This window comes from Bufo gargarizans, chromosome 3, assembly GCF_014858855.1.
Source record: "Bufo gargarizans isolate SCDJY-AF-19 chromosome 3, ASM1485885v1, whole genome shotgun sequence".
In the NCBI taxonomy this organism is placed as follows: Eukaryota; Metazoa; Chordata; class Amphibia; order Anura; family Bufonidae; genus Bufo; species Bufo gargarizans.
Genome location: NC_058082.1, coordinates 508,640,075 through 508,649,833, shown reverse-complemented (window position 1 = coordinate 508,649,833; position 9,759 = coordinate 508,640,075).

Below are 9,759 nucleotides of genomic sequence, written 5' to 3'. Positions count from 1 at the left end.
GTCAGGGTCAATTCACACGTCCGTAAGTGCACATCGCCGGCACTATAATAGAAAATGCCTAATCTTGTCTACAATTGCGGACAAGAATAGAACATGTTCTATTTTTTTGCAGAAACGAAAGGACAGATGCGGAAGTGCGGATTCGCAAATGCGGATGCGGATCCACAAATACGGATGCGGACAGCACATTCCGGCCCCATTGGAAATGAATGGGTCTGCACCCGTTCCCCAACATTGCGGAACGGATGCGGACCCATTTTTCGGACATGTGAATGGAAAAGATATTCCTCAAAATGAAAATAAATTGAATTATTAAAGTTAAGCAAAAAGCATAGATGTGGTAGGCAATATCAAATGCTCGGCAGCACTAAATCAGGTGCTCGGTGGCACCAAATCAGAAACCATATGTCCTACCACAATCCGGGGGGTTCCAGTGCACATCCATGAATTCCGGCGGGAAAGCAAAAAACATCTATCCATGGACTAGATGATAATGTGGTATTGAAGGACAGGGTGGGCAAAGAACTGTCCCTGATATTGTCCTACGGGGGGGGGGGGGGGGGGGGGCGCTATTCTGGCCCTGATAGCCTAACCACAGACCACCCTCCCTGATAAGAGTGACCCCATCTAGAGCCTTACCCTATATAAAAATGGCCCTAGTAAGCCCCTAGCTCCTAGGCCCCTGACTTCCAGGCAATCACTTTATAGATCTATGTGTTTTTGACTCATTATAAAAGTATATTATAAGTATATCGCACCCCTCTGTGTATCACACTTATCAATAGCACACCTATAGTAGTCCTTAAAATGACTTTTCTGGCCCTATTAGCTAGCGTTTGGTGTCCCTAACAGTCTGTCCCTGCTCCACATAGCAACCTCTCCCTACACTGGCAAAACACTGAATGTAAAATGGCGGCCAGATCTGGTTTATTTATAAGGTAGGTGGTATGTCCAAGTGCTGAAATGTCTCAATTGGCTGTCCTGTACCACCTGATGGATGTGTCATGGGTCAAAGTTCTTCACAATGTAAAAGAATATGGCGGGCGAATCGCGAACACGCAAAGTTTGCCGCGAAACGACCGCAGGGCGAACCGCAAGGCCATCTCTATTCTTGATGTCCAGGATGTCTTTGATTTCAAAGACAGATAGCTGTACTTCTGGCAGAAGATGGAAGGTCCTCAACAAAGTCCATGGCAATGACTACAGCCCAGTTGGTTTGGTCCTAGAGACTTAATTCTGAGCACAGATGGTGCAGGCTGACATGTAATCACACACATCTTTTATAAAAGTGGGCCACCAGTAATGCCAAGTCTTGCAAATTCCAGGATGACTGGCCAGTTTGGAGTTGTGCCCCCAAGCTAGAATAAGTTTCCTCTTAGCAGGTGGTACGAATGTCCTCCTAGGAGGAATGTCTGACCAGAACAGGAACCACAGTGATCAAGCAGGCAGGATCAACAATGTACTGCTGGAGGAATCAAATGACTGAGACAGAGCATGTGCCTTGATGTTCTTCTCGGCTGGGCAAAAGTGAAGCTCAATATTAAAATTGGAGAAGAAGAGTGCCCATCTGGTTTGGCGTGGGTTCAGACATTGGGATGTCTGCAGATATGTAAGGTTTTTGTGGTTGGTGAAGATGATCACCAGATGTTGAGCCCCTTCCAATAGATAACGCCACTTCTCCAAGGCTAGGTTTATGGCCAGCAGCTCTCTATCTCCTATACAGTAATTCCTCTCAGCAGGGGAGCAGAACTTGTCACACTCTTCTCCCCCCTCCCTCCCTTGTCACTCTCTTCTCCCCCCTCCCTCCCTTGTCACTCTCTTCTCCCCCCTCCCTCCATTGTCACTTTCTTCTCCCCCTCCCTCCCTTGTTACTCTCTTCTCCCCCCTCCCTCCCTTGTCACTCTCTTCTCCCCCTCCCTCCCTTGTCACTCTCTTCTCCCCCCTCCCTCGTCACTCTCTTCTCCCCCTCTCCTCTTCACTCTCTTCTCCCCCTTCCCTCATCACTCTCTTTCTCCCCCCTCCCTCCCTTGTCACTCTCTTCTCCCCCCTCCCTCCCTTGTCACTCTCTTCTCACCCCGCCCCTTGTCACTCTCATTACCCCCTCCTTTGTCACTCTCACCCCCCCTCCCTTGTCACTCTGATTCCCCCCCCCTCCCTTGTCACTCTGATTCCCCCCCACCTCTAGTGTAGGGAGCAATTTATCAGGGGGCGCCAGCCCCGTGCGGTTTAAAAAAAAAGCATTGGTTAAGTGGCGGCCGGGCCGGTCCTGCCGCAAGTTTTTTTTTTAAAGTACGGCGGCGGGCCCTTCCTCTGCACCGGGCGGCTGCCACACTTCCCGGGCTGGCGCGTCTATGATTGTGCACCGCCCGGGCGCAGCCTGAAGAGAGGGACTGACAGGAGGGAAGCGTGGCCGAGCTCTGTTCGGTCGGCGGTACAGGAGCATTTGTTTCCTGTACCCGGCTGGACTGAAAGGAAGTGCACACTAAGTGAGCACTTCCTGTCAGTCCAGCCGGGTACAGGAAACAAAAGCTCCTGTACCACGGACCGAACATAGCTCGGCCACGCTTCCCTCCTGTCAGTCCCTCTCTTCAGGCTGCGCCCGGGCGGTGCACAATCATAGACGCGCCAGCCCGGGAAGTGTGGCAGCCGCCCGGTGCAGAGGAAGGGCCCGCCGCCGTACTTTAAAAAAAAAACTTGCGGCAGGACCGGCCCGGCCGCCACTTAACCAATGCTTTTTTTTTAAACCGCACGGGGCTGGCGCCCCCTGCTAAATTGCTCCCTAGGCGGCTGCCTAGGTCGCCTTACAGGTGGCGCCGGCCTTGATCTTTTCCCATAAAACAATATATTAATCTGCTCAGCTCCTCCTGCTCTATAACATGCTGCCCGCAACTCAAGACACCATGTTCAACGTGACAGATTCCCTTTAAGTAGGGCAGCAGAGTTGGATGACCCGCTTTTTGTGAATACTGATATGAAAGTGAATTGTAGGATATCACTGGACAGTGACAAATATCAAAAATTGTCAAATAACATGCCTTTTGGACAAGAAACTACTTACAGTCACATCTAGTGCTGCAGTGGAGTAGCGAGAATAATGCGTAAGGCAATAGTTGTAACCATCTGTTCTTATATGTTTCCCTTTTATAATTGAGGCACAATTTTGTAATCCTGGTGGTACAACTGCGTCGCACTTAAAGGAGTTGTCCAGGTTCAGAGCTGATCCCAGAGATGTCCCCATTTTCACCCCTCTGGCACCTCTGATATGAGCATTGGAGCATTTAATGCTCCGATACCCTCCTTTGCATCACTCAGGGAAAAGGCATTTTTCTAGAGATCCGGTGATGTACTGGGCTTTCCACAAGAACTGCTAGGCAGAAGCTTCCATCTATCAGTGAGCCCGGTGACATCCCCAGTAGAGATGAGAAAAATTTTCAAAAATTCGGTTCACCGAATAAAAAAAATAAAATTGTTTTGATCCAAAATATATTTGTCATGCACTAGGGAGTGGGGAAGAGGAAGTGCACCTACTAGCTGCCACCCACGCCTCTGTCCCTACCTACTTACACTACCTGTCCTAGGCGACGGGGCGTAACTGGGCGACGGTCCCTAACCTAAGACACAGAAGCCGAGCACTGAGTGGCCAGCTCGGTGCTCAGCCTGATATTGTTGCCACGGGAACCGAGGACAGTGACCGCACAGACAGCAGGAGCGCAGTTGGGTCCGCTCCACCACCTGTTACCTGGGAGATGGGGGCCCAGTGCAGGAAGATCACGTCGCTGGTGCCCTGTGACAATATATGCAGTGAATTTCGTTAAAATACTGCTACTTCCTGGCTGCAGAGAGCCTTTATAGTGGTGTAAAAGACTGTGCCTTTCAGTAACACGCAGAGGGAGTCTGCTCTGGTAGTGAAATAATACTGTGAGTCCGTATAACATGCAGATGACAGGCGTCGCTCTTAGAATCACACTTCACTTATTTGGGCAGTCACGGCCAAAATTGACCAAATAACTCAAGTATAAATGATGTTAGCGCCAAGAAGAAGCGCACTCCTTTTACACCGTCATTAGCTGATTCCACATAGATGTCAACAGAACCTGTTCTATTAACCTCTTCAGGACACAGGGCGTACAGGTACACCCTTATGTCCTGGTACCGATCACCGCCGCGTGGGGGGGGGGGTCAGATCTGCGGTTTGTGGCTTTTTATTGTGCGGGCGGCGGCTGCCTTCCATGCCATCGGGTCCCCCCCCTACAGCCCCATGGGGACCCGATGTCATGGAAGGCAGCGTGATGCCTTCCTGAGGCATCTGCGCTGCCTTCCGGTGATGACACTGTGAGATCCAGCCCCCTGGATCTCACAGGCCGGAAGCTGTATGAGTAATACTCACTGTATTACTCATACAGCCAATGCATTCCAATACAGAAGTATTGGAATGCATTGTAAAGAATCAGACCCCCAAAAGTTCAAGTCCCAAAGTGGGACAAAAAAAATGAATAAAAATTTAAAAAAATAAAGTTTCCCCCCCAAAATTAAAAGTTTCAAGTAAAAATAAACAAAAATGTCATTTTCCCCAAATAAAGTATAAAAAATTGGTAAAAAATAGGGGAATTTTTTGGGGAAATATTAGGTATCGCCGCATGCGTATGGACCATCTCTATAAACATAACACATGACCTAACCCCTCAGATAAACACCGTAAAAAATAAAAAATAAAAACTGTGCTAAATAAACCATTTTTTTGTCACCTTACACCACAAAAAGTACAACAGCAAGCAATCAAAAAAGCGTACGCCCACCAAAATAGTACCAATCTAACCACCACCTCATCCCGCAAAAATTGAGCCCATACCTGAGACAATCACCCAAAAATAAAAAATAAACTGTGGCTCAGAATATGGAGAAACTAAAACATCATTTTTTTTTGTTTTAAAAAAACTGTTATTGTGTAAAACTTACATAAATAAATAAAAAGTATACATATTTGGTATTGCCCGTCCGTATCGACCGGCTCTATAAAAATATCACATGACCTAACCTCTCAGATGAACACCGTAAAAAATAAAAATTAAAAACTTTGCTAAATAAACAATTTTTTGTCACCTTACATCACAAAAAGTGTAATAGCAAGCGATCAGAAAGTCATATGCACCCCAAATTAGTGCCAATCAAAACGTCATCTCATCCCGCAAAAAATGAGACCCTACCTAAGATAATCGCCCAAAAACTGAAAAAACTATGGCTCTCAGACTTTGAAGACACTAAAACATGTTTTGTTTTTTTCAAAAATGAAATCATTACCGTAATCATCTAACCTGTCAGATGAATGTTGTAAATAACAAAAAAAACGGTGCCAAAACAGCTATTTCTTGTTACCTTGCCTCACAAAAAGTGTAATATAGAGCAACCAAAAATCATATGTACCCTAAACTAGTACCAACAAAACTTCCACCCTATCTCGTAGTTTCTAAAATGGGGTCACTTTTTTGGAGTTTTTACTCTAGGGGTGCATTAGGGGGGCTTCAAATGGGACATGGTGTCAAAAAAAAACAGACTAGCAAAATCTGCCTTCCAAAAACCGTATGGCATTCCTTTTCTTTCTGCGCCCTGCCGTGTGCCTATACAGCAGTTTACGACCACATATGGGGTGTTTCTGTAAACTACAGAATCATGGCCATAAATATTGAGTTTTGTTTGGCTGTTAACCCTTGCTTTGTAAACTGGAAAAAAAATATTAAAATGGAAAATCTGCCAAAAATGTGAAATTTTGAAATTGTATCTCTATTTTCCATTAATTCTTGTGGAACAACGTTTGTAAAATCAGTTTTGAATACCTTGAGGGGTTTAGTTTCTAGAATGGGGTCATTTTTGGGTGGTTTCTATTATGTAAGCCTCACAAAGTGACTTCAGACCTGAACTGGTCCTTAAAAAGTTTTTTTTTTTTTATTTCTGAGAAATTTCAAGATTTACTTCTAAACTTCTAAGCCTTGTAACATCCCCCAAAATAAAATGTCATTCCCAAAATGATCCTAACATGAAGTAGACATATGGGGAATGTAAAGTAATAACTATTTTTGTAGGTATTACTATGTATTATAGAATTTTGGGAATGATATTTTATTTTTTGGGGATGTTACAAGGCTTAGAAGGCTTAAGCAAATCTTAAAAATTTTCAGAAATTTACAAAAACTAAATTTTTAGGGACCAGTTCAGGTCTGAAGTCACTTTGCGAGGCTTACATAATAGAAACCACCCAAAAATGACCCCATGTAAGAAACTACACCCCTCAAGGTATTCAAAACTGATTTTACATACGTTGTTAACCCTTTAGGTGTTGCACAAGAGTTATTGGCAAATGGGGATGAAATTTGAGAATTTCAATTTTTTGTCTAACTTTCCATTTTAACCCATTTTTGCCACTAACAAAACAAGGGTTAACAGCAAAACAAGACTGTATCTTTATTGCCCTGACTCTGCCGTTTACAGAAACACCCAATATGTGGCCGTAAACTACTGTACGGCCACACAGCGGGGCGTAGAGTGAAAGGTGCACTGTTGCACCTGATGCACCCCTGGAGTAGAAACTCCCTAAAAGTGACCCCATTTTGGAAAGGTGGCAGTTTTTAGGGGACTATTTTTTGGGTAAATATGATTTTCGGTTGCTCTATATTACATTTTTGTGAGGCAAGGTTACCAAAAATTGAAATTCAGAAATTTAATCTCCATTTGCCATTAACTGTTAAGCAACACCTAAAGGGTTAATAAAGTTTGCATAATCAGTTTTGAATACCTTGAGGGGTGTAGTTTCTTAGATGGGGTCACTTTTAGGGAGTTTTTACTCTAGGGGGGTTGAAACAGGACACAGTGTAAATAAACCGGTCCATAAAAATCAGCCTTCCAAAAACCAAATGGCGCACATGTGGGTCCTTTCCTTTTGCGGCCTCCCTTTTACTGATACAGCAGTTTACGACCACAAATGTGGCGTTTCTGTAAACTGCAGTATCAGGGTAATAAATTTTAACTTTTGTTTGGTTGTTAACCCTTGTTTTGTTACTGGAAAAAACGGGTTTTGGCACCGTTTTTTTTTTTTTTAACCGTGTTAATCTGGGGGGTTAGGTCATGGGATATTTTTATAGAGGAGATTCTTACGGATGCAGCGATACCTAATAAGTCTACTTCTTTTTTTACAAATATTTAGGTTTTTGACTATATTATCCTTTTTAATACCCCCTAAAAATTTTTTGTATCTCTAAAGTCTAAGTGTCATTTTTTTATCCGATTATCTTATGTGGGGGCTAATTTTTTGCGGGATGAGACAACGATTTTATTGGCACTATTTTGGGGGCTATATGACTTTTTGATCACTTGCTATTAAACTTTTTATTATGTAAGGTGACAAAAAAACTTTATTTATTCTTACCGACGCGGCGATACCCATGTCTACTTTTAATAAATTATTTTAGTTTTTTGGGGTGTCTCAAGTCTGAGAACCAGTTTTTTTTATCCAATGTCAGTGCTAAATTGGGATATAAATTAAGTACTCCATGGAAGTGTGATACTCCTTGAAGCAACCGTCAATGCAGAGGCCCGGATGATTGGGGCACGTGTCGCACTGAGTAGTGGTGTCCTTCCGTATCCCCCTCCTGCGACATACTCTGCACTTTTTTGGGGCTCGTCCCTTCTTTCCAGTATGGGGGACCACACCTGGAAAGTGTTGGCCAGGGAGGATCCGGGCGCCTACAGTTCCCGAGGTACTCCGGCCTGCTCTTTCCCGATCCGAAAAGATCAGGTCCTTGAGGACTTCCTCATAGAACTGGAGGAATGTCCCTGTGTTGCCAGCACTCCGGGACAGCACAAAAGAGTTGTACATGGCAACCTGTACCAAGTAGACCGCAACTTTTTTGTCACCATGCCCAGGTTTTGCGCATGGCGTTATATGGCTTGAGAACTTGATCCGAGAGATCAGCTCCTCCTATATACCGATTGTAGTCGACGATACAATCGGGCTTGAGGACCGTTGCCGCAGTACCTCGCATAGGGACAGGGGTGATGCCGTTACCATGAATTGTGGACAGCATAAGGACATCCCTCTTGTCCTAATACCTGACCAGCAACAGGTTTCCAGTGGTAAGGGCATGGGTCTCACCCCTGGGGATAGGTACCTGGAGGAGGTGGGCAGGAAGGCCGCATTGATTTTTCCGCACGGTCCCACAAGCGGACGTGGATCTGGCGGCAAGGGACTGGAACAAGGGGATACTGGTATAAAAGTTATCCACGTAAAGGTACATAAGGTTCCACACAAGTTTCCCGGTAACACCCAGAGTGGGGGGACATTCTGGGGGTTGAATCCGGGAATCTCGTTCCTCGTATACACAAAATTTGTAAGTGTACCCCAAGATCCTCTCACAAATTTTGTATAGCTTCACGCCATACCTCGCCCGCTTGGAGAGCACATACTGGCGGAAAATGAGTCTCCCCTTGAACGCAATCAACCGCGACCTCCCTTCCAGGTACATAGGCCTCCATGAATTTGGCCCCAAAGTGATCGATGACCGGCCGTATCTTATACAGACGGTCATAGGCAGGATCACCTTGTGGAGGACATGCTGCATTATCGGAATAATGCAGACATTTCCGGATGGCCTCAAAGCGTGTCATGGCCGTACTGTAAAGTGGGGTCTGGTATAGGACGTCCCCACTCCAGTAATGCCTGACACTGGGTTTCTTGACCAGGCCCATATGCAGCACGAGGCCCCAAAATGTCCTCATTTCGGTTGCACTGACCGGCGTCCAGCCACCGGGCCTGGCCAAAAAGGAGCCCGGGTGTTGAGCAACGAACTGTTGGGCGTACAGGTTCATCTGCTCCACCATCAGATTTACCAGTGAGTCACCGAAAAAAAAAGAAAAAAAAAGTCATATTCCGTGTAGCCCACTGTGGAAATCTGGATTCCTGATTGGCCTACAAAATCAGGAATCACGGGCTCGTATCGCTCTGGGCTACACCAGACTAGTTCACCGGCAGGGTGCTCCGGTGGATTTTGGTGGGCTGGGAAACCAGTACGAGCCCCAGAGCTGCTCATACTAGTGTGGGCCACAGGGTCCCTAACATGGCGGTCCCCTTGCTCTGCCTGGCGGCGTCTCCGCCGCCTTGGGGGCTCATCATCATTGCTAGATGATGAGGAGGACGCGAATGACAACAGGAATGTGGGGTCATCCTCGTCCTCACTGGGACTCTCGGAGTCGGAGGCAAGCTGGGCGTATGCCTCCTCGGCCAAGAACGTCCGGCGGGCCATAGGGGAGTGTGTGTCTGCGTGTATATGTCCGAAGTTGATCAGCGGTGGGGTGTGCGATGCGCTAACAGTGGCCGGACGCTAAGAGTGCCGGCCACAGTCAGCGTACACAAAAAACAAAAAAAAACCTGCACCACAAAAAAGTTGGGGGGGGGGGGGGCAAGCGGCAGCACACCTGGGGGGTCTAGGGTCACACAGCTGTGCTGTGGACCCCAGACACCCTAACTTAGGGTGATGCAATAAAAGTTTTACAAACTAACTTTCCCTTTTTTTCCTCTGCTTAACTCAAACTTTCCCTATGCTTTCCCTATGTACCTGAAGTTCAGATGGGGGGTGCTGGGGCACAGATCGGGTCCTGGGGGGCACAGATGGGGTGATGCTGGCACCGATGGACGACACGTGCAGGCAGCTCCTCTCTCCTCCGGCTCCGTAACACAAAAGGAGGAGGAGAGGAGCGCCTGCATCTTTTGAA